The sequence below is a fragment of the Ostrea edulis genome, chromosome 7, assembly GCF_947568905.1.
Source record: "Ostrea edulis chromosome 7, xbOstEdul1.1, whole genome shotgun sequence".
Taxonomy (NCBI): domain Eukaryota; kingdom Metazoa; phylum Mollusca; class Bivalvia; order Ostreida; family Ostreidae; genus Ostrea; species Ostrea edulis.
Genome location: NC_079170.1, coordinates 16,563,289 through 16,590,642, shown reverse-complemented (window position 1 = coordinate 16,590,642; position 27,354 = coordinate 16,563,289). Strand labels below are relative to the sequence as shown.

General features: G+C 36.4%; 1 long non-coding RNA gene across 5 annotated transcripts in view; it reads left to right on the top strand.

The window, feature by feature from the left end:
- Positions 1-27,354, top strand: part of LOC130047869 (uncharacterized) — a 107,734-nt gene that overhangs the window by 24,294 nt on the left and 56,086 nt on the right. For 3 of the 5 annotated variants that reach the window (XR_008796684.1, XR_008796681.1, XR_008796682.1), the window contains 5 exons: positions 6,328-6,408; positions 6,692-6,744; positions 8,298-8,463; positions 20,761-20,875; positions 26,569-26,671. This is a non-coding gene — a long non-coding RNA (uncharacterized LOC130047869). The remainder of the gene's footprint in view (positions 1-6,327; positions 6,409-6,691; positions 6,745-8,297; positions 8,464-20,760; positions 20,876-26,568; positions 26,672-27,354) is intronic. The other 2 variants (XR_008796685.1, XR_008796683.1) reach the window with 1 other exon arrangement.

The window sequence follows — 27,354 nt, the reverse complement described above, 5'->3', positions numbered from 1 at the left end:
GAGATATCCGGGGGTTCGAGATATCCAAAATCGATCTGGGATATTTTTTTTGAAGGAGGATATTTGATGCATAGTATGGGATTTGCATTATAAACAAAAACCCTGTTGCCGTTTCTTATAGTTTAATACAAGTTGATAAATTAATATTGTGGAATTTCAAAGACAAACATTTTATTTTTTTTTAATATATATAAACATCCAATTGAATTCACAATGTGTTTCAAAATTAAGATGATCGTGCCTGAATGCTTACTTTAAGTTTACTGATGTCCAGGCTCGACTGGGATGTATAGTTATTGCGCTGTAATGAAAGAACCTATCACGTAAGAAACAAAAAAGACGGATTTTTAAAAAAATCAAACTTTTAAATGTTTATTAAATAAATTTTCGTGTTTTCTCTGTACTAGTTTTAATGATGAAGCGTATACTATTAAATGCATTATCTATATTAAGAGCATTACCTTCAAGCGTACTTCGATGATTTCGTGCGTTTATCTAACCCACATGTTAATGATAGAGCATGTGTCATTCAAAACAACATCCCTGGAATCGGGTGTGTTAGTTCATAATTGGCGGTGAACTTTAGCCGTAATGTTGAAAGGCTTCACTAATCACCCAAGCTGTTGAATCATTTATTGCGACCTGGGTTTACCCGGAAAAGGCGAGCGTGGATTAGCGGTCATTAATTATAATTGATTATAATTGATGTAGCCGCGGGTGTGAATGTGTGACTTAACGACGCCAGGTATGGTAAGCAGAGCATAAAATTGACTGTACTTCGAGATAAACCAGGTGAATTTAGGGTATGGGACCTTGAAAATACTTCGACATAATCGGAGTATTCGAGATTAGCGTTTTCGAAATATCATATATAAGTTTTTTTAATCATTTATATAGGGAAAACGGCCGGGACCGGCGGTCGACTTCGACTCAAGCGGGGTATTCGAGATAAACCATATTCGAGATACAGATATTTTACTGTATTACACAACAATATGATACTTTATATAGTTTATAAGATATCTTATAAAAATTCATTTATTAGATATTTTATAGAAATAGAAAATATTTTATAAAGTTTAAGAAATATCTTATAAAACATATAAGATATCTTATATGTTTTACAAGATATCTTATAAAATATATGAGATATATTGTAAAATTTCTTTTATAAGATACCTTATAACAGTTATAAAATATCTTATAAGAGTTAATGAGATATCTTAAATCAAAAAACGTTAATAAGACATCTTATACAATTTATGAGATATATTATATACTATATAAGATATCTTGTATAAAAAACATATTAAGATATTTTATATCTTATATAAGATGTCTTATAAGATTTGTGAGTTATCTGTTCAGAGGAATAAATGTAAAAATGACATGCCACAAGGATGGTATGGAAGAGTATTGTGTTGCTAAAATGTTGCAACTCGTGTGTTTGCAGAATAAATTCACATCAAATTCCATCCAGAAATGCCCAGCTTTTTTGTTTGTTGACTTTGTATCGTACTTGACCTGAGTCACAAATGTGTGCAGGTATGTGTGTGTGTAATGCAAAACAAACTTTATTGCACATGAATGCACACACATATGCATGCATGCACACAAATATATACACACATGCACGTGTATGCACGCACACACTCACACTGTCACTCAAATACACAGACACACACAAACGAATACACACACACATGAACACACACCCTTTTTGCAAAACAAAAGCAAAGTTGATGTTTGGGACAGGGGGCTTGGATGGCGACCATTCTTGCTAGGGTATGGCCTAAAATTGAAGACCATTAGTGTCCACCCTCACGGCACATTCGGTTGCTGGGCGATGATACATGCGGCATGTTTGGTCGCTGGTGACGAAATGTGCGGCACGAATGGTTGTCAGCAACCAAATGTGCCGCACGTATCGTCGCCAGGCGACCAAACGTGCCGTAACACGGGTACTCACCATGCACTTTCCCCACATCCAACCACCCCAGACCTCACAGATGGTGTAACTCTAGTTGCAGCCCCAACGGTTGGGGATTTTGAAAAACGCACGTTTACCCTATGCCTCCTTCTCTTGGCGGGAGTTTGGTGGAGCTGGGGACTCGGACCTAGGTCGGTTAGGGCACTTGCGATGATAATGCCCAGACTGATGACACTCAAAACATTGAACCCCATCCGCATGCGTCATCTTTGCTAGCCATGCAGATGACAAGTACAGACCCCTGTTGGCGCCGATGAGGGCTCGGGGAAAACTCCCTGCCTACTTTGAGTGACCTTACTCTCACTACCACGCATTGATCTATCCCGGGGCACCTCTCCAGATTTGGGTGAGCTCGCCTGACCCCAACTTTCATAAGAAGCTCTACGTTGAGCTGGTGAAGGAGACCTAGACTGCTCCCCACCTGATGACCGACTGTCACATGAAATAGAACGCACCCCTTTACGATGGTGGGCTAAGGCCTGGCGACTAAGTTGGTATGTCTTTATTTGCTGAACAGCCTCATCAATATTAACGGGGGTTGTCGATCAACCTCGGGCCTGCTCGCACATCTAAACATCCCATCGCGAATCGCAGGACTGCCTGCTCCTGGAGCACTTGACCAGGGACCCTTGCCCCTAGAGCACACTGTGCAGTTTCCATGACGCGGTCCCCCCACTGCTCTAGACTCTCCTTGGCCGCCTGAATCATGGAGTTGAATTCGACCTGCGAGGCTGCCTGCAGGGTGCCTTTACTAAAACGCTGTTTGAATCGGGCAGTTATTTCGTGGAATGTCATGTCCTCCCCACGTGATGAGAGGAGATGAAAATACCTTAGTGCAGGCCCCTCAACAGAGACGCTGAGGGCCAATAAGCTGTCATCATCATTCCACCCATAGTAGCGAGCTAATGTTCTAAACTTGGCATAGAACAAACCCCACTCAAGGCCACTAGTATACTTGAGGCTTTTAGCCTCAGCTGGAATATTGCGCCTTGGCTTAGATGAATCACTACGAGATGACCATGTGGGCGTTGATCCAGAGAACTTCTCTGAGGTCCCCAGAGAAGTACTTTCCCTAACTGATGGGGGTGCAAATCAGAGATGGGGTAATCGTAATCAGTAATCGTAATTGATTACAATCGATTACATTTTTTTAAGTAATCGTAATCGTAATTGATTACATTTGTTTTTGAAGCAAAGTAATCGTAATCGTAATCAATTACTTTGGCAAAGTAATCGTAATTTATGATTACAATAATGATTACAATGATTACTTTATATTCATATTAAAATAATTATTTAATAGATAACAGTTAGAGCTTATGTATGTTATGTGTGCCATCATAAGATTTATCCATATCTATATGATATTATACTTACAGTATTTGCATGTATTCAATAGCAACTAAGGTCTAAATCTGTTTAAATTAAACTTAATAATCTGAACTAGTATACCCTCTTATTAATAAAACCAGTAAATATTTGTTGTTTTTCTTGTTCAAAAGCATATAATCATGATTACTTTTCACAGTAATCGTAATTGTAATAAATTACTTTCAAAATATGTGTAATCGTAATCGTAATCGTAATCATAGATTTTCAAAGTAATCGTAATCGTAATCAATTACATTTACAATGTAATCGCCCCATCTCTGGTGCAAATGGAACTTCACTGCCTACTGAACCCAGTCCAGCTGCTGGATTTCTGAAAGTGACTACAGACACAGACCCACTAGTGGGCTGACCCCTATATCCCTGCCCCAGGGCAGAACATGGGTGGCTCTGGGCCTTGAGGGATTCCGTACTTGTGTGCACATGTGCTCCTGGGTGCATAGGGTGGCCCAACATATCAGGGCTTGATACACTCACATTACTGTAGAGGGGCTTCCCCCAGGGCACAACCCCCCCTACTGTCTCGCCACTGTGTCCCCCCACTAACACTTTGACTGGGAGATACTACACCCGGGTTACTGCCAAACCCACTAGAAACAGGGACTCTGGGTGGGTCTTGTGTAGTCCCTTGTCTTGATTGAACCCCTGTGAGAAAACTGTACTGCTCTGGTAGGGGGCAACCCAAGTGTTGCTTGGGATACTGGTCGCATAAATGGGAACATCCGACCCAAGATTCCCTGTAATACTACTCGAGCTAGTCATATTTGGGCTGCTCACAGTATTACTACTAGTACCGATATCCTCCTTGGAACTGGGTTCCTGGGAGCAGTTACCCCCTGAAAGATCTGACAAATCCGCAAGTATTTGGGTCATTTGAGCTAAATTGGATGCCATCATGGTCTGAGTGGTCTCTAATGCCCCCAACATGGTCATGACCTGATCATTTCCTTGTGCAGCTCCCAGCCCTTGGCTTTGTTCATTCCCAGTTGTCCCCATAGCAGAGATCGAATTCGATTCCCTTGGGTGATGGACATATCTACTTCCCCAACCACAGTACTGCCAAACCACCCGGTCTAGCCACATTACCCTCCAGGACACCCATGCCACTCATGAGCCTGGGACTCCCCCTACCCAAACTAAATGACCATTGCTTTTGGCTCATACTGATATTGTTCCTGCCTGACAACTTTAAACAAATGCAAATACATACTGCTGTACTATGGGCCTAGCACAAGATCAGATCAACAGGAAAATGAATATGTGAAATTGCATAAATTTACTCATACTAAATTCACAACGACTCATTTAATGCTTTAAAAATCAAATTGAATTAAATCAAAATTGATTACATGTGGCCAAACAGCGTGGTGTTCCCTATATAGGCATCGCTTTGGTCTCAAAAGATCGCCATATATCCTATCGGCGACGCCAATGAAGTGATTTCCCCAAACAGTAAAAACAACCAAATCGTTTTAGGTGGGAATCATATATAATAAATCACTGATCCAACAATAAACTAACAATATACAGATTAATACTGCTGAACTCTTGATATGGTGTCCAACTAGTCGGAACACGCGGGAAGAGAGAGATAGATAAATGGGCATTCTAGTCCGCGAGCTTAAATATAGAATAATAACCCCCCCCCCCCCCCAAATACACTACATTGTTTCATGTGTGTATATATGTAATATAATATTTTGTGCACAAAATGATGCATTTACATATCCTGTGTTTTCTCCGCCTGAGGGTTTCCCTTAGGGTTAAATTGGGACGATACATCGGTGCACCGATGCATCGCGATATTTTTTCTGACGATCTACGTATCGATACACCCACTGAAATAACGATACTTCCATTTAATCCAAAAAAATCCGAACGGAAGAATTCAGTTATTTTACACTCGAAAGTGAAAGTAAAAGTACGATATGATTGTCAAAAATGGCGACGAAGCAGGACTTCGTCAAATTAGTAATACCAACTGGCGCTAAATCTGCGGTTTGGGACTCATTCGGGCTACCTGTTTATGAGAAAAATGGGGTTTGAACCACAGATAAATCAAAGGTAGTCAAGTAACTATGGTGCTATTTCATTTCTAGTCAAAACTATGATGTGAATTTGTTTTTCCCTTATTAAATTTGAAATTTTGAAACTCTTTTTACAGTCTTTTACTAACATGAAAAGTATCGCGATATATATCGTATCGTGTCTATGGTATCGTGATACGTATCGGATCGGCTTTATGCTGTATCGTCCCACCCCTAGTTTCCCTTGAATTTTACAAAGCCAGCATTTTAGACTTATGTGCACTAACATCATATACATGTTATAGAATTTATATTATTGTATAATATTATGATTTTAATAGGCCTAGTGGTTTGTGAATTAAATTTATGTGTTGTAAGACTGAAAATTAACATGGGGGGGGGGGGGGGGATGTATCATGGAGACTTAGGGCCTTATGACTCTTATTTAAAAGATAATTAAAACATAAGGGATTTTTCATTAATTTTTTTTTTGTATATTTCTAAACATATTTTCACTTTACCCTGTGTCTGGTTATAGCTGACAATTAAGTCTTAAATTGTTTCCATCGTCTGTCAATATTACTGATGCTTAAGCGATTGACGTATTCCGGATACGAAAATAGTCTCTTTTTAGATACATGAAGAAACCACGTGATACCTTGCAATCACTGCCTTAAAACTACAATTTTATTAAACTGAAAAGCTGTATGTTAATGTTTCTATACAGATCAATGTTTCTGTATCAGGAAAGTTTTGTTGCAATCCACCCCCCCCCCCCCCCCCCCCCCCCTTCTATTTCAGACTTACTTGACACCTTTCATTGATTTAAAATTATTTGTCTTACAGATTTTGTAATCATGAATTTAGGATGCTTAGTGCAGTTTATAGGATTCATCACAAAAAACAGGTTTTTGTTTTCAGATAATGAGAATGATATAGACATGATAGAAGTGGAAAAAGATTGTGACTATTTTAGTATGAAAAAGGATTTGTCAACAAATGGTAATGTTATTGAATATACTTACACAACTGCATGTACATTAATTAATTGTCTTTATTGGTAAAGAAGTTGCAAGAATTTATATGCATGTAAGTGATTATTTTCATATACCAATTTAATTGAGCTGAAACCCATACAACCTAAGGTTACATGTATGTAAATTAAGTGAGAACATGCAAAGACAATATGTCATTGAATTTTTACAAAAAATTCCAATGATTATGTTGTCATTGTTTGTTTATGTATTGCTATTTTATTGATGAGGGGAAAATATATCTTTTCTAGATGCAGAAAGGAAACGAAATAAAAAAGATTCCTGTACACTTCAATTCACAAAGGTAAATTAATAATTGCAATACTGTATAATGGGTATTTTCTGTTGTGGACATTTTTGCAATTGCATGGATCTCTAAAATTATGCATGTTCAATTTATGTGGTTGCATTATACCTATCTATATACTTATATGTATCGAGATATATATATATATTATACCCATCAATGTATCGTTCTTTGATACTGTGGATTTCACAGCGTGTGATCTGGTTTTCCGGATAACCATACTGGTTTTCTGATTCCGTATCAGTATCCTCTGAAACTGATGCCGTCACAATGCATCAGCGCAACGTTATTTGTGGAAAATATTGACCGCGTCACAAACGAAACTGCGTACACAAAACATAATTTCATGGTATGTCTGTGTTTTTGATAATTTGGATTACATTTATTATCTTATAAATGTGGATTTAAAATGCATAAGGGGGTATATGATAAATTTATCATTATACCCCCCCGAACGAAGTTCTGGGGGGGTATATAGGAATCACTCTGTCTGTCTTTCTGTCCGTCCGTCTGTCTGTCTGTCTGCAGATTTGTGTCCGGTCCATAACTTCTTTGTTCTTTGACTTAGACATACCATATTTGGCACACAGGTGGATCACCATGAGACAATGTGTCGAGTACCTTCACGACCTCTATATGATCTTGACCCTTGACCTCAAGGTCAAAATTAAAGGTTTTTTACAATGGATTCGTGTCCAGGCCTTAACTTCTTTGTTCTTTGACATAGGCATACCATATTTGACACATAAGTGTATCACCATGAGACGATGTGTCATGTACCTTCATGACCTCCATATGACCTTGACCTCAAGGTCAAAATTAAAGGTTTTTACAATGGATTCGTGTCAGGGCCATGACTTCTTTGTTCTTTGACACAGGCATATCATATTTGACACATGAGTGTATCACCATGAGACGATGTGTGGAGTACCTTTATGACCTGTATATGACCTTGAACTTTGACCTCAAGGTCAAAATTGATTATAGGGTTTTGACATAGTCATACCATAAGACATGGGTGTATCACCAAGAGACTATGTGTCATGTACATTCATGACCTCTTTATGACCTTGACCTTTGATCTCAAGGTCAAAATTATAGGTTTATGCCATGGATTTGTGTTCGGACTATATCTTCCATTTTCTTCTACAAAGGCATACCATATTCTTACACTCAGGAAAGAGGTAATTTATACCTATTTACAACACCCTTTGGGAGATTGGGGTGAGCGGAGGGTATTCTTAGTGAACATTGCTCACGGTACATCTTGTTACTACAGTAACTTGATCCGAAGAGTCGGATCACGTCTTGTTGACAGGTGCAGATCATCAGATCAAACTTGACGCTTCGCGTCTCGTGTGATCTGATGATCTGCGCCTGTCAACTCAACGTGATCCGACTCTTTGGATCAAGTTACTGTAGTAATAATATATATATATTGCATTTGTAATTTTTGCAGATTTTTTTATATCTGCAAAAAATGGACATCCTCAGAAAATACCATTATACAGTATTTCAGAATGTTACAAAGGGCACTGTTTTGATTACAGAAAACACCCACCATTATAGATCTACACATTTTTATATGACGGTCACTGAACGGGACGTATTATGTTATGATGCTGTCCATGTGTCTGTCTGACTGGCTGGCTGTCCGTCCGGGGTCATGTTTTCCGGACTTTTTCCCGTAACAGATGCATATACAACTTTGAAAGAGTGAGTTTGCATTTCAGCTGGATTGGTCCATCCTTGACCTACTTTAAGGCTATAAGTAGGTCAAACAGTTTTCCAGACTTTTTTTCTTACAGATAGATATTGCCCTGAAATTTACTCATAAGTTTCCTTTCAGAGGAATACAAGTTCACTTTGCATTTCAGCTGAATTGGTTCATCTGTTCGTGACGTACATTAGGACTTAAAGTAGGTCAAACAGTTTTCCGAGCTTTTTTTCATTGTGGATACAGATGTTGCCCTGAAATTTAGTCACAGGTTTTCTCTTGGAGGATTACAAGTTCAGTTTGCATTTCAGCTGGATTGGTCCGTCCTTGACCTACTTTGGGGCTAAAAATAGGACAAGCAGTTTTCCGGGCCTTTTTTTCATTACGAATACAGATATTGTGCTGAAATTTAGTCACAGGCTTCTTGTCGGAGGAATACAAGTTCAGATTGCTTTTCAGCTGGATTGGTCCATCCTTGAACTACTTTTCAGCTAAAAATAGGTCAAACAGTTTTTCGGGCTTTTTTTCATACGGATACAGGTATTGCCCTGATATTTAGTCAAAGGCCTCCTCTCAGAGGAATACAAGTTCAATGTGCATTTCAGCTGGATTGGTCCATCCTTGATCTGTGTTTTGGAAAAAATAGGTCAAACAGTTTTCCGGACTTTTTCATTTACAGATACAGATATTGCCCTGATATTTAGTCAAAGGCTTCCTCTCAGAGGAATACAAGTTCAGTTTGCATTTCAGTTGATATTCATTTGATAATTAGTACCTTACTTTGCCATAACAAGTTACAGATCAAGTTCGAATTTTGTCTCGGTCTGTTGATTTTTCATTAAGTTATGGCCCTTGAACATAAAAAAATAGCATGAATTGTTAGTTTACATCCTAGTTTCTTATCTCTGTAGAAAAGAGTACTACACTCATTAAAACTTCTAGCATAGTAATACAACAATATAGCTAAATTATTCTTGATCACCTACATGTCACAGTTTATTGATATGGTTAAAGGACTCAACGCATGTTTCTAAACTTTTTCATCAAAATTAATTCTTTTCATGCCTTAAACTACTTTAAATGTGTTTTATATGAAATATTTTGCGTAGTTTTGGAGTTTGAAAGCGATGAAATTCAAATCAAAACAAACACCCAATCACTTTTTCAAAAACCACTTGAACAGAGACCCAGATAAGCTGCAAGAAAATGGATATATGGAAGCTTATAAGCACTGGTAGGCCTACAGCATACATTCTGTTTTGGTCTTCAAATTCAATACACACTCGGATCAACTGACCTTCACCTTGTAACAACATATACAATGTAACTTGTGCTCTCAGTTTCTACCAACTGGTAAATTTACGAAAAATTTAATGATACAAAATAATTGAACTTTTAATTATAAAAATAATAGACTATTGTAGTTCCTAAAATTATAATTATAAAATTATTTCCTCATTGAACTCATAAAATCTTTCAAGAGTGCATCAGTATAATGCTGTGCTCCCGCTTCCTATCGAGGTCCTGATCGCAATTCAAAAATAATAATAAGATTGCTTTATTAAAATAAAATAATGTGATTTCCACTTTAAATTTGATTATAGTTATTGATTTGTGTTTTTATGCCCCCCTTTGAAAAAAAGAGGGCATATTGTTTTGCAACTGTCGGTCGGTCGGTCTGTAGACCATGTGTTGTCCACTCAATATCTTTCGACCCCTTTGCTTAATAACAACCAAACTTGGTACAGGGGTTGCCCCTGGAGAGTAGATGATCCTTATAGATTTTCAGGTCACATGGTCAAAGGTCAAGGTCAAACTGCTGGTCTTTACCCCATGAGGTAGACCATGTGTTGTCCACTCAATAACTTTTGACCCCTATGCATGATAACTACCAAACTTGGTACAAGGGTTGCCCTTGGAGAGTAGATGATCCCTATTGACCTTCAGGTCACATGGTCAAAGGTCAAGGTCAAACCTCTGGTCTTAAGCCTATGTGTTGTCCACTCAATATCGTTTGACCCCTTTGCTTTATAATAGCCAAAATTGATACAGAGGCTTTCCTTAGAGAGTAGATGATCCCTATGGATTTTCAGGTCACGTGGTCAAAGGTCAAGGTCAAACTGCTGGTCTTAACCCCATGTGGTAAACCATGAGTTGTCTGCTCAATATCTTGAGAACCATTCACTTGATTGTAATGATATTTCATATGTGGGTTGGTTATAAAAAGAAGAGGACCCTAATTGTTTTTTAGGTCAAAAGGTTAAAGGTCAAGGGTCAATCTACTCTGGACATAGGAATATACTGTCCGCTCAATATCTTGAGAACCCTTTGCTTGACAGACATCAGACTTGGTACACTGGTACATCATCAGGAGAAGATGACACCTATTGGTTTTGAGATCACATGGTCAAAGGTCAAGGGTCAATCTGGACATAGGAATATATTGACCACTGAATGTCTCAAGAATCCTTTGCTTGACAGACATCAAACTTGGTACACTGGTATATCTTTAGAAGAAAATGACCCATATTGATTTTGAGGTCACATGGTCAAAGGTCAAGGGTCAATCTACTCTGGACATAAGAATATACTGTCCGGTCAACATCTTGAGAACCCATTGCTTGACAGACATCGACCTTGGTACACTGGTACATCATCAGGAGAAGATGACTACTAATGAATTTGAGGTCACATGGTCAAGGGTCAAACTGGACATAGGAATATACTGTCCGTTCAATATCTTGAGAACCCTTTGCTTGACAGACATCAAACTTGGTACACTAGTACATCTTCAGGAGTTGATGACCCCTATTGATTTTTAGGTCACATGGTCAATCCACTCTTGACATAGGAAGATATTGTGTGCTCAATATTTTGAATTGATGATACTACTCTCAATTATATTTGTGTGTGTGTATAACCCTTTTCAATTTTGCACCATGGGGGGCATATGTGTTTTACAAACATCTCTTGTTTTTCTTTTTCTTTCTTTGTGAAATGCACCTGTGACAGCTAGTAGCTTGGCCTAGGGCATAGTTGTCAACAATGTAACATATTATAATTGGTCTAATCCAAAAATAAATAATGATTGCACTGTTTATTTTAGAAAAACAGCGCCAATTACAGATGTATAAAGGAATAACATTACTGAACAGTTTGTAGACAGTGACCCCTATGAACATTATTTACTCGCAATATTGCTGATTTCATACTTGCTTTCCTCGCTATATTTGGGTATTTACATTGAGCTATTTGTATGCACTGGTGGCGATAAGATATAAAACTCAGGAAATTTGTCAACTTCGATTTAAATGTTGCCCATGGTGAATAAATTAGGCCCCTAAAATCTGAGTTTTTAGTAATACCTCATAGTACTTTCACAATCCGAAGGGCGCATGTGACGTCACTGTACCACGTGGCTACCTCAGAGCTGCCAACCCTCACGATTTTGGCGTAAGGCTTACGATTTTAGGGCCGAAAATATGACTTACGATTTCACTGTACATCTTTCGATTTTCGCTTATTTGACATTTTGAAATTTTTAGAGCTGTCCGTCATTGGTTTTTACTTTTATAATAAGCAAGCTATAGTCGTTACTACGTTTGTTTGCATAGTCTATATCTATATAGAGTCTAGATCATTTTAATGCTTTAAAATAAACAATATGGCAGCTGCTACTGAATGTAAAGCATGTGTTGATGGAAATAACAACAATACTCCCCCAAAGAAGAAAGCCTAATGGAGCTAGAAATTCAAAGAACAATATGCAAGTACACTGTAATCATCTACCGTATTTTGCCGAATATAATACACACTTTTTTTAGAGAATATTTTTGTGTCAGAAAGGGGTGCGTATTATATACCACAATAGGTTTTTGACCTTTTTTTCCAGATGAAACTCGGCGATTAAGTAGTGTAATATTTCACTCAAAGACCAAGGCTTCGGATACTGTACGCCGCGCCTTTTCACGTTCACCTATTTATTAAGTAGAAAATTCGACCTCAAGAAAATTACTACAGAAACGTAAAATTACAGAAAATGTGATATATATACTTACAATATCTAAATAATTCAATTATCATGAAACAAACAGCCAATCAAATTGCATTGGATCTGACTATTCATTACATCGCATGCCGCCATTATTGAAAGCATGTGTACACAATAATGCCTTGACACGTGCTAAAATTGTTGGAAAATAATTTTGTCACTTGCTAAAAGTTTGTTTACTGTAAGTTTTATGAATAGGCCTAATTTTTAATGAAATACTTATTTGAATCTTTGAAATAACTATTCTTGCGTAAAAGCGTGTGTTTTACGAAGCCATTGTTGTGTACACTGCTTTTGTTAGATACCCCCTCCGGGTAAAGAAATACCTAACAAATTTTTTTTCCACACATTTTAATAGTCATCGTAGTTAACGAGGAGTTGATAATTTGCATCTTTGTACCTACCATGGTGTGTTGATTACAGTAAAATAAGCGATAGTTTAATTGTTTCATTTTTTTTTTATAACATCGGCTATTTGATTGATTTTAAGTTTCAACAAAGGAAATATCGAGTCAGTTAAGACTTTAATGCTACAAAATCTCGTGCTTTGCTGAAATGAACAGGCTTGTCCGGGTTGATATTTCCCTGAAGATTCTCATTGAAGATTACCGCGATGTAGACCTCATCTCAAAAAGTTTGCAAATTATTGTGCGTTGTTTAGAATTCATTATTTCTGCAAAAATATTAAGTGAAAATTAACACCAAGTATAAAATAAAGATTACCGCTTGGTCAAAATTTTTGCTGCGTATTATACACCCGAAGTGCGTTTTTTCACCAACTTTTAGGCTCAAAGTGGGGGGTGCGTATTAAACACCACTACGTATTATATTCGGCAAAATACGGTATTCGTTTCAAAGTCAGAAAGGGGGAGTTTGTATACGTGTACAATCTGTTTGACAAATCTTCAACATTTCTCACGGCAGCGAAAATGACATTAAAAAAACTTGCCAGAATAACTGATTCAGTAACTAAAATTATATATATAATATATAAAAACTTGCCAGAATAACTGACACAGTAACTGTAAAATTATGCAATATACTAATGTAACTATTTTTTACCCAAGTTTTAGAAAGTAAAATCAATAAAAGATGTATTTGATCTTTTGCAGTAAAATTGTAAAATGTATAACAATTAGTATGTCTAAATTCATTAAATTTGGAATTGAAATGTGCCTAAAATTGCTCAGGTTACATGTTTATTCATAAAAAAATCTCCAGCGGCAGGGGGTCTAGGCAGCCCCCTGACCCCCACCTTACTATTTTCCATTTTATAATGTTGGCAGCTCTGCTACCTGCCTAATTAACTAGACTTTTGAAATCAGGGCTTAGATTTAAGTCTGTATTGTGGTTAATTTATCGCAAAATTTCGGTGAACGAACTATTAGAATTAATTACTATAAGCATATAAAGAAGGCAAAATGCATATAATTTTGTATACTTTGAAAACATGAGATGTACGTCCTTTAATTCAATTCAATTCAATTCTTTATTGGCACTAAAGCACATTATATAAGAATGTGTTGTTAGCCATACATAGATACACATATATATTGATACATTACAAAATATCAAACTGTTGAAAACTTATTTCTAACATTAAAACAGTCTCTGATGTATAGACAGGTTTGTTTTGTAGATACAAGGTTATGTGGATTTAGTAAACAAAATAAGGTATTAATATCTAGTAGTTTAAAGACCTAATTATAAACCTAATTATAAATTTCTCTTTTTTTCCCCTGGTCTAGTCTCTACTCAAATAGTAGTTGATTTCCTATCCTGGTTCCCCAATTTTCCCTTTTACCATAACCTACATACATAATGAACTTTGAATAATTTTGTGGTACAGTAATTTTTGCAAGCGGTAGGGGACTATGTATTGCCATGCAATACTCTCAGAATTCTTGTTTAAATCTAAAGAGTGCAGAATGTACTTCTAGATTCTGGATTTTATACTGTTGATTGGCGTGAAATATGCATGTATGTGCATGCACATGCATGTATATGTACATGTAGTAAATTTTTAGTGTTTAAAATGTCAGGCATGTGAGAGTGTACCTATGTATGATTGATTCTTGTTGTGATGTTGTAGAGCTTCATTGCTTTTAAATTTTTCGACTCTGGGTAGAAGTGAGAAAATTACCATTTTAAGGAAAATGACAATTAAATTTTGTATGTACCCGTAATGTTGGTTTCATCTGAGTTTTGTTTCATTAATATCGCATGATGAAAATGCTTGGTGCGTATGGTAGATCAAAGCAGTAGTACGCCTTAATATTACGATATCATGATTTTGTTCTTCCAATATTGGCCTGGATAATTATAGAATCAGAAATATAAATTCTGGCAGATGGAATTTTGGTCAAAGAATGTTGTCAACTGACATGATAAAGATGAAATTCTTAAATCAACATTCGACGATGAAGATAGTTTTAACAGACCACTGAATCCGTGAATTGTGACAGACGGAATGACCGGCCCCTTTAAGAAGTAAAAGTGTGATGAAATATTATTTATAGTTACATATAGTGCTTCATTTTCTGTTTTAGTGCATGCAGTACACTGTTTTGTATATTTATTTGTAGTGCTAATATGCAATTATGTACAATGTAAGCATATAGGCAAATACACTGCACATGTATATTTCAATTTTAGAGCTTTGAAATGCATGTAAATGGGTTTTTTTTCTTTTAATGCATGGAAATGTTGACATTATCCAGGGATTTTTTACCCCTTGAATTCAGGGGCCAGGGCCTTCAAGTTTGGGAAAAACAGAGATATTTGATTGAAATTGGGAAATTTGTTTCATACAGATAAATAAGAAAAATAAGCAAAAAAATTAACCATTTGATATTTTATTATCAATGTGGCTGGCTTAAGCATGCTTTAATTTCTGGTCTTTGGCAGAGAAAAAACTCAATTATTTTGCAACAGAGTCGCACTAAGGTTGGATGGCCCCTCATGGCATATTTTCATCAAAGCATCCATTATATGGAATTTTTAGGCATCATTTTGGGAAAAACACCTGGTTTTCAGCATTGGGAATGGGGCCAAATTTTGGCCCTCTACAGACCCTAAAAAAATCCATGTTATCGTAATTTATTTACTAATGCAAATGGTTAAATCCAATGAAAGAATGTATTTAATTCACTACGCATCAATAAAGTAAGTGGTTACTTATTATGTAAATTTAAGATAGAAAATATGTAATTCAGTTATCCGGACGCTTCAATAATCCGGACGATTTTGCTGGGAACCAAAGTGTCCGGATTAACGAGGCTCCACTGTAGTACAATGTCCTTAGCTATTTAAAGTAGATCTTTCATATCTTGTATTTGTATTTCTTATGGCAAGACCTTTCCTTTCATGTCATGATTTTTGACCTTGTGACCTTGAACTTGGAGTTTGACCTACTTTTAAGAAAACATGACATATTAAATATATTTGGAACTATGTTAGATAGGGCTTCATATTTAGGGTCTTCCGTCTCCAACGGAAGACCCTTCTATTATTCTGTTGTTGATTTTTCACTTCTTTTATTATTATTAATATTTTTCTCTTTACACATTTTGTGCAGACGATTTCTCAGAGATGGCTGGATGGATTTCTTTGAAAATTTTAGGGATGATGTATCATGATCTAAACCTGACACATATTTTTTTATTTTTGAAAATTCACTTCCGGTCGAAAGTTATCCCCCTTTTATCGATTTTTAGATGATCATTTTGTGTGGCCAAAATCTCAAAAACGATAAAAGCTAGAGTGCTGAAATTTTCAGTGATGTTAGACGACATGTTGTAGTTGTGCACCTGGATTTTCAAAATTTCCGGAAGTGCCTAGTATGGAAGCTCAGTAGGGGTCGAAAATGGAGTTTAAAAAAGTGCCCAATTTTTTTCCACGTTTTAAATCAGAATTTTTAACTCGTAAATATTTTGCTTAGACATATATAACAAAAGTTGTACAGTTTATTGAGATCTTTCGTGCCATATCAAGAAATGGGCCCATGGGCCTCATGGCTCGCCTGAACCATTGAATTTCTGTTACAATGATTAACTTTTTTCTCACGAAACTTTTGATAAGACATGTAGAATAAAAGTTGTTCAGTGTTGCAAGATCTATCTAATGATATCAAAAAATAGACCTCTGGGCGTCATGGCTCGCCTGAACAGTCGGATTTGTATCATAATTAATAACATTAATAACTTTTTTCTCGGGAAACTTTTGACAAGACATGTAGAACAAAAGTTGTTCAGTTTCGCAAGCGTTAACTAACGATGTTAAGAAATTGGCCTGCGGGTCTCATGGCTCACCTGAACAGTTGGGTTATCGTTGCAATCTATGATATTTTTGTCAAGAAACTTTTGATAAGACATCTAGAACAAAAGTTGTTCAGTTTTGCAAGATCTTTTGAACAACATCATGTAAAAGGCGAACAGGCCTCATGGCTCACCTGAACAGTTTGATTAGTGTCACAATCAATAACTTTTTTCTGGAGAAACTTTTGATAAGACATGTAGAACAAAAGTTGTTCAGTTTTGCAAGATCTTTCAAACGATATCAAGAAAAAGGCCCATGGGCCTTATGACTCTCCTTAACAGTCTGATAAATGTTGCAATCAATAACTTTTCTCAAGAAAATTTTGATAGGACATGTAGAACAAAATTTGTTCAGTTTTGCGAGATATATCTAGAATGATATATTAAAAAAAAAGGCCTCCGGGCGACATGACTCGCCTGATCAGTCGATTTTGTATTGCAGTAAATAATATTATTAACTTTTTTCTCGAAAAAGGCTGACCCCTTTCATTAATGGTCGAGAGGGGCAGAGAGTCTTTAATTTATAACACTTAAATGATCAATATTTGTAAAACATTACCGAAGATAAGTTGTACGTCTATACATTATTTTTGTATCATTATTTATGAACGAAAATCTCGGTCAAATTCTTATCTCATCACATCTAAAATTGGACGGAAGACCCACTCATTGCTCGCAACGAGATCGCATCTAGTTTGTATATATATTCTTTATGGCAAGACCTTGTACACAATGGTGTTTGATCTTTTGACATTGGAGTTTGACCTACAGTCAAAACTGCCATAACAACCCACTGTATTAAGCGACTCACTGTCGTATGTGACCATAAAAAGTCCCCCCCAAGAAGTTGCTCTATATATTGTACCTGTATTAAACGACCACCTGTCTTGATGTGACCAATGACCATGATTTTTAAAACCTTTTCGTGTATTTTCACGAAATTTTACCTTTATTTAACGACTGTACATTTTTCCATTACAACGCGATTAATACTTTTGATTTTGGTTGAGCCGACTATTCTGGGAATTATCGCCCCTACACTTTCGTTTTCAAATGCACGACTATTCTGGGAATTATCGCCCCTAACACTTTCGTTTTATAACGCATAGTTTGGCGGTGATCTTGTTTAGTAGGCCCTCTGAATTAATTTCCAGAATAATGACCAGAACTAGTGGCTCACTTCGAGATGTCCCGAATATTTGACACGTCCGAGTTCAAGACAGTTGCCTGCATTAGTTCAAAGCTTAAAAGATTTGCTGTGCATTTACAATGGATATGTTGATTTATTTAATGTTTCTCAAATTGAATAACATATTCCCAGCATGTATTGTACAAAAGGAGACACAACACTTCATCATTTGCTTTCTTACCACAAGTATTGCATTTTTTAGTTACACTGTACAAGTAGGCTATACATGATTGATTGATTAAATATTGTTTAACGTCCCTGTCGAGAATATTTCACTCATATGGAGACGTCACCAGAGCTGGTGAAGGGCTGCAAAATTTCAGCCTATGCTCGGCGCTTATGGCCTTTGAGCAGGGAGGGATCTTTATCATGCCACACCTGGTGTGACACGGGACCTCGGTTTTTGCAGTCTCATCTGAAGGTCCTTCATTTAGTCGCCTTCTACAACAGGCAAGAGGTACTGAGGACCTATTCTAATCCGAATCCCCACGGGACGGCTATACATAAATACTCTTTACAACAAAGTGTTTATAAGTTTTAGAAAATTTACATGCAGTTCATAAATGAGATTTAAATCTCATGTAAATGTGTAATATGAAATGCATGTTTATCATTTTTAAACAGATTAAATGTAATTTTTGATGAATAATAAATCATGATACAACACATTGTTTTCTAGATTTTTAACTACAGTGTATTATTAATTTTATTTTACAACTATTAAAACCGTACTTGATATTCTTAATGATAAATTCCAAATAGATGTAGTAATTTTCTCCATTGTACAAATTATTTGCGAAATTTTATCCATTAACTGCGGAAATAGGCAACCTGTATTAAGAGACCGCCTGTCATATGTGACCTTTTTTCCATTCTTCATTGGACAGTCTCTTAATACAGGTTTGACTGTACTTAAAAAAAAAAATCCCTGACCTATTCAATATCTTCTGAACTATTCAAGGTAATTAAGGCTTGCAGACCTTGATGTATTTGTGACCTTGACTTGGAAGTTGTCTACTTTTAATAAGAAAAAATCTTACCTACCAGGGTATTTAATATCTCCTGAAATATTTAAGATAAAGCTTTCATATTCTATATATATAGATTTCATATGGCAAGGTCTTTCATATCATACCATGATATTGTGACCTTGGTCTTATCCAGAACAGCAAGATCAAGTTAGTCATATTGGTGTTGAGGCATCCAGTATCATGTGAATTCATTTTCAGTTATGTTGTGATCTGGCCTTTGGGGCTACAGGGTTCGAAATTAACTTTTTCAAGCACTAGTCCGTTCGGACTAGTCACTATTGATGTTCACTAGTCTGCAAAGCATTTCACTAGTCCGTCCAGTATATCAAAAAATGATCTTCATTTTAATCAAACTAAACACATCACAGTTGCAAACAGTTCAATTTCTGACACCTATAGAAGAAAAAGAGACCACCATATTGAGTTAATCCTTTGATAAACGTCCATAAGTGCGTTCGAGATCGACGTTCCTGTTGTTTTGGTATTCAGACCTTAGAGTCACAGGAGTTCGAAATTTTATCAATAAAGTCAATAAAATTCACTCGATTGACCAAGTCATGAGCTATAGTGTTATGAACTACTGTGTTAGAGTCGCGAATGACGAGAACATGTGCATACAAACGTGCATGTTCTCGGACCACACTACTTGCAATTCTTGCACCTAGAACACGTTCTCGTGATGTGTACTCGGCGTTCGGAATCGGCAGGAATTTGACAATGTGTGCTCGTTCGAAGAACGGCGGTCTCAAACGCACTCCATGTGTTTGGAAGATCAGACTGTCATAGTCATGCAAACACCTGACCATGCAGGTAATCAACCATAAGTTCAAACATCTAAGAGACTCAGACAAATCTTGCTAAAATCTTTACCAATTCAAAATTGATTTCCGGATTTTCACTAGTCCGTACGGACTAGTGCTATAGAGAGTTCACTAGTCCGACATGTTTTCTACTAGTCTCGGACTTACGGACATGAGTTAATTTCGAACCCTGGGCTATGTTTGGGAAGCAATATGAGGTCAAATTTTTTTATAAGAATAAAGATTGATAAAAGAAATCTTTAAAAAATCACAACACATGAACAATGACAGGGCCAAGATGACCTAAGTGAACAATGTGGCCCATGGGCCTCTTATTAATTTCATCTCACTATTTCAGATAGCACACAAACACATGGTAGTAATTAATACTTTAATACTCTCTTTACAAGTGTGTTGGTAGGGAATGATAGAGTTAAGACTTGTACTCTTATATTGAATTTATCCTTGTTTATACTCAGAAGACAGCATGTAATTATTCACAAATATTTTTCATGGGGAAAGAATGCATTTAAATGACATTGAGTGACTAGCTTGGTCCATAAAATTAATAACTTAAAATATTGTTGAAATTTTCTAATTTTGCGATTTTGCAGTAAGAAATTTTTTTCAGTAGTAGTATGCAATGATAACTTTGACATATATTCAGAATCAAACTTACTTGACTTAAATGCAAGTATATATGATAGTGACAAGAAAGGTCTTCATGGTCCAAGGAAAGTACTGAGAAAAGGTCATATAAATGAACAACAAGTTGAGTACATGTACATGAATAACTTATCAAGAAATTTTTTTGGAACCACACTCCTCATGTTTTCTTTCAAGTTGTCAGGTAATTTTACTATAATTCCAGTTTGTGTAGTTACAATTTTAGTTCATATTTAAATTCAGAAACCAAGAAAGGGACTACTAGATGAGGAGAGTGAATGAGGTTCATCAATTGATGTTGATCCTGAAGCCATTAAAGAAATAAGCAGTGAGCTTCATTTTACCTGTAAGCCTAAAAGTAAGCTATTTGTTTAACAATTTCATTTGTTTCATTTTAATTAGCTTGCCTGAGCTAGCTTTTTTAATCGCTCATTGTCTATATAGATCATTCTGTCTGTTGTCCATTGAGAGGTTAATCTGTAATCTTTGCACATTCTCAACTTCTCCAAAACCACTGGGTCAATTTCTACCAAACTTGGTAGAGAGCATCCTTGACTGAAGAAGCTTCAATATTTATGCCCTCCTTTGAAAAAGAGGGAGCATATTGTTTTACACCTGTCTGTCTGTCGGTCGGTCTGTAGACCATGTGTTGTCCGCTCAATATCTTGAGAACCATTCACTTGATGATAAAGATATTTCATATGTGGGTTAGTTATGAGTAGAAGAGGATCCCTATTGTTTTTCAGGTCAAAGGTCAAGGGTCAATCTACTCTGGACATAGGAATATAATGTCCGCTCAATATCTTGAGAACCCTTTGCTTGAAAGACATCAAACTTGGCACACTGGTACATCCTAAGGAGTAGATGACCCCTATTGATTTTGAGGTCATATGGTCAAAGGTCAAGGGTCAAAATGGGCATAGGAATATACTGACCATTCAATGTCTAGAGAACCCTTTGCTTGACAGACATCAAACTTGGTACGCCAGTACATCTTCAGAAGAAGATGACCCCCATTGATTTTGAGGTCACATGGTCAAAGGCCAAGGGTCAAACTGAACATAGGAATATACTGTCCGTTCAATATCTTGAGAATCCTTTGCTTGACAAATATCAAACTTGATACACTGGTACATCTTCAAGAGAAGATGACCCCTATTGATTTTGAGGTCACATGGTCAAAGGTCAAGGGTCAAACTTGACATGGGAATATACTGTCTGCTCAGTATCTTGAGAACCCTTTTCTTGACAGACATCAAACTTGGTACACTGATACGACTTCAGGAGAAGACTACCACTATTGATTTTGAGGTCACATGGTCAAAGGTCAAGGGTTAAACTGTACATAGGAATATACTGTCCGCTCAATATCTTGAGAACCCTTTGCTTGACAGACATCAAACTTGGAACACTGGTACATCTTCAGGAGAAGATGACTACTAATTATTTTAAGGTCACATGGTCAAAAGTCACGGGTCAAATTGGACATAGGAATATACTGTCCGTTCAATATCTTGAGAACCCTTTGCTTGACAGACATCAAACTTGGTACACTGGTACATCTTCAGGAGTTGATGACCCCTATTGATTTTTAGGTCACATGGTCAATCCACTCTTGACATAGGAAGATATTGTGTGCTCAATATTTTGAATTGATGATACTACTCTCAATTAAATGATGTGTGTGTGTATAATCCTTTTCAATTTTGCACCATGGGGGGCATATGTGTTTTACAAAGATCTCTTGTTTATTTTATTTTTCAAAGGAAGGGTCATACCCCCTTTTAAGTGGATATAGTCAAAAATAAGTAAAAACGAGGTAAATCTTCTCAAGAATCGCTGGACTAGAAAACATGAAACTTACATGAAACCTTCCTGATGTAGCATCGATTCCAAGTTGTTCAAGTGATGACCCCAGGGCCACAATAGGGGAACAAGTTTTACTTTCAAATATATACTTATAAAAATACACCAGGGTTTGATATAGATGAAAAGTGGAGGATATGTACAAAGATATCTATTTACTTTAGTTAGTCAGAAAATGGAGTTTTAGTAGAAAGTAATCTGGGAAAAAATTTAAAACCCCTGCTGGATTCGAAATAGCTGCAGAACTGTAGCTCTCTGAAAAATTATTTTGACAGAATAGAGAGCTACAGATCCACCCCTTAGAAAAATCTTCGATTTACGGTGCACAAAAAGCTGTGCATGGTTGAGGCCTTATATCGTTGTATTCTTGTATTGCTGTCTCATAAATTTAGTAGTGAAAAAAATCTTAACATATTTTCCTACTATACTTGTGTCCAAACATACCTTCAAATATTCATTAAAGCCCCATACGACCCAAAAACTCCCAGCTTCAAATGATTTCATTTGTTGACGTAGCCATGTTAGGTAGCCAGTCAGTTCGAATCCCAGTTCATTTCCATACTTGCACAATAATGTCTAGATGTGAACTAATATCCCCACAAATATTTTAGCTAAATATTTTAGATAGTATATCATCCTAGTTCCTTTAAATAATGATTATTCAAATAGCTAAACTCACGGCAATGCGGCTGTCATTAGTCTGATCCGATCTCCATCCCTGTCACATGGCCACACGAGTGTTAAGAACTTCTGTAGCATTTTCATTAATCAAGAGCTTATTTTACCTTTAGAAAAACTATATTTTTCAATTTCTATAAATTATTCGTTTTGATAATAAATGAAGAACGAATATATAACTTAAAACGAATTTTATGAATATATACCAACACAACAGGGTTCAAATTGACCCGGCTACCTCACATGGCTACGTCAACAAACGAAATCATTTGAAGCTGGGAGTTTTCTGGTCGTATGGGGCTTTAAAGGTCATAGGAGACGGTTTTTAACAATACCTTTTCTCTCCATAATTATCAACTTTATTTCATAGCCTCCTCATAAAAATGCCTTTTTAAGATTAATAACGATATGAACTCTAAGAAATTGAGATGCAAAGTTAGTTGGAATAGAAAATCGTTACCCGATTATCGTTCCTGATTTCCTGAATTTGTGACGTCATAAGAGACCACACTCAGATTTGTGAATCAAAACAGAAGCACACCCATAAACAATTTATTTGCAACTGGGGGAGTTTTTGAATGGGGAACCATAGTTTGTTATACAAGGATATCACTTTGAACTCATAATTAATGCAAATACCAGCCACATCGACGATTTTTCATCGGAGGACGAACAAGAAGATCGATCAAGGTCCTATTTATTACGAATAGGTTGAAATAATACTGACTGGTTAATGATAAATGTATGATAGTTTCAGAGTACATTCTCTGATGACAATAAGAGAAATATAGATAGTTATTACTTGCGCTATTTCTATAACCCTTGCAGACACGGTGATGCAGGTTTTTTTCCAGGGGGGGTGGGGGTTGTTGTTGTCAAATTGAAGGCTGACTGACAAAAAAGGTGGGCACCCCTCATCCCCCTTTGGTTTTATGTGTCCAAGTCCCACCCTGACTTGGATATATTTTATAGCCAGATCAGAATTTCCTTTGCACACATCGTGAGCGCCGTATTTTGAATTTATTGATTTTTACAAGTATTGTGTGCAGCTATTTTAGTTTAGCAGGTAAATATAATAATATTAAATATAAATGGCTTTAACATTCTTTTACAATTTTACAACATTCTTTTGTGTATAGCGACATAAAAATAACGGAGCAAATCAAAGATCTTATTTTAATCAGATTGGCTATAAGGGCTCTTTCTTGTGTATAATGGTTGAAACTGCATGGAAGCCAGAGGAAGAACAAATTCTTCGTCTGGACCAGTTATTGAAGTATTTGTCGAAAAATCCGAATGTCCTGACTGTTTTTGTAGGCCATGAGTTATGGACAAGTCAAACAGACAACTTTAGGTAGCCAAAGAATTCAGGTGTGCGGTCCAGAAAAACTAATTCAAACAGAATAAAACTTTCTAAACAGTTTTGGAATATGTTGAGTCATTGTGGGGTGTGGGACGATGATTGGTTCATAAGCTGTACATAGCCAGAAAATCTCCACAGTACGCAGGAACCCCGGTTGGAAACTGTATGTTTGCAGTCATACATCGTCGGATACTGGGTATCCGACGAAGGCAGTCAAACGGATATGTGAAAACTTAGAAAAAAGAATAATCTGCCTAATTTATCAATGGCCAAAGTTCTCATTTACACAAAATAAATTTATCGAGCTTTAATTTTATGTGTTGATTCATTAGATTTAATTATCAACGTTTCGATTAACCTGCACGTCAAGAAAAATGACTACCATGAATTTACAAAAACGTACAGGTAATGCAGGTAACACAGAAAACATCCTGTGTATTTGGGAAGGTATATACAAGCTAGCAGGGTTCCCTTGGGATTGGGGCTTCACACCTGCCTAAAATTAGTCCCGCCCTGAGGAAAACTGACCGGTTGTTCAAAATCCTTGGCCTTTAATTAACGTTATTTTTTGTTTTAAATTTTGACCCCAATAAGGAAACCAACGTGCAAATTAGTGCTTCGTTTGAAGAAGAAGAAAAATCATCCCCCAACTGTTGCATGACTGTAAAAATTGGTTTATTTCACCTAATATAAAAACTTGTAATTTCAATATCGCTCCACCATTTGCTTTGAACATTCTTTTTCAAACAGAAAAGAGTGGGGGGGGGGGGGGGGGGGGGGGGGGGGGGGGGGGGGGTCTGATAATGCAACTTTCAACATATAAAGTTAGACCTATATTCATCTTCAATTTATTTACATGTACTTATATATTCAGAGAAAAAGATTCTGATCAGAAGAGCTTCATATGACTATTTCATTTCTAAACAAATCAGATCATGTTTATACTAAATTATGAATATCTGCACTACCGTCATCAGTCAACGTTTTGCAGGATTTTCTCATCTTAGCCGTGCTTGCAGTTGGTCTGTAGTCGAAAATAGTTACAACTGCATCTGGTCGAAGATTTAATTTCATAAACCCATTAGTTTTTGCCAAAGTAGAGTATATACAATAATGAAACTGATCCTCATCAACCCCCGTAATCACGTAAAATGATTGTCAAACAACCTCCAGTTCTGTGTTCTCTGTGTAGATTTCACACGTACCAGATCTTTCTAAACGTAGGATCATTTAGACAAAAGTATATATAGAAATACCTGACTTGCTACATTATAGTTGAATGTAATCACATTGAACATTTTGACGGCTAAACCCGCAGTTGTTAGTATAAACAAATACACATTTGCGTCAGGCTGGTCTCTTTTGACGTCATCAAAAAAGGGAGATAAGTCACCTTACTATTTTGATACTTCACACCACAGCAGTATTTGACGGTCTGTAGCGCCGGTTACCTTACGATTTTTTGTGAATGACATATTTACATATGTTAAGTAATTAAAGAAGAATTTAACACATTTTTGTGCAAAACAATTTTTTTTTTGAAAATCGTCTCCTATGACCTTTAATGAATATTTGAAAGTGTGTTTGGACACAAGTATAGTAAGAAAATATGTTGAGAATTTTTTGATACTAAATTTATGAGACAGCAACACAAGAATACAACAATATCAGGCCTCAACCGTGCACAGCTTTTTGTGCGCCGTAAATCGAAGGTTTTTCTAAGGGGCGGATATGTAGCTCTCCGTTCCGTCAAAATATTTTTTCAGAGAGCTACGTTTCTGCAGCTAGTTTCGAACCTGCAGTCTACATACAGATCAGCAAACAGCATGCTAATGCGAGCTAGGCGATGAACTTTGAAATGAATGGACAAAATTTATATTGCTGATAATCATATTTTCACTCATGGTTTGAAAGGAAGTCAACCATTATGACACTGTAGAGTACCCCCTTGAAACCATTACAGTGTTATGAAGAATCAATGGAGAAACTCTAATTTATGTGTAAATTGTATAGAAAAGTCACATTGTACTTTTGCTATATTGGTATGCAAGCAATATTGTGCTGCTTGAAGCATTTGGGAATTTCTTCAAATGAAAATAATCCTTAAAGTTTGTATTGTAAGAAACTGTCTTCTCCACATGCAGGTCAGCGGCACACTTGGACGGAAAAAGAGGACAGACTTGTAACAGTTTTTCACAGAGGAAATAAATGATGGAACACAAAAAGGAAATAAGGGAGCACTAAACAGTAAGAAACTTTTTAATATTAGTTTTTCACATATGAATGAATTTACTTAAATTAAATGATATACAATTTGTTCTTGTTGTTAGGCATAACAAATTACCATATTGACCCTTTCCTCACTTGTAACCATGCAGTGCCCCCCAAATTTAAACATTTCAACTTCAATATGTTTTTGTTGTTTTTAGCGCACCTGAGCCAAAGGCTCAAGTGAGCTTTTCTGATCAAAATTTGTCCGTTGTCTGTTGGCGTCGTTGTAAACTTTTGACATTTTCATCTTCTTCTCAAGAACCACTGGGCCAATTATAAACAAACTTGGCCAAAAACATCTTTGGGTAAAGGGCTTTCAAGTTTGTTCAAATGAAGGGTCATGCCCCCTTCAAAGAGAAGATAATCTCAAAAATAGGGTTGCATCATTTAAAAATCCTTCTCAAGAACCACTGGGCCAAAGGAACTGAAATTTTCATGAAAACTTCCTGACATAGTGCAGATTAAAGTTTCTTCAAATCATGGCCTCCGGGTAGGTTGGGGCCACAATAGGGGATCAAAGTTTTACATTGAAATATATAGGGAAAATCTTTAGAAATCTTCTTTTCAAGATCCAATGAGCCAGAAGAGCTGAAATTCACATGAAAGCTTCCTGACATAGTGCAGATTCAATTTTGTTCAAATCATGGCCCCCAGGGGTA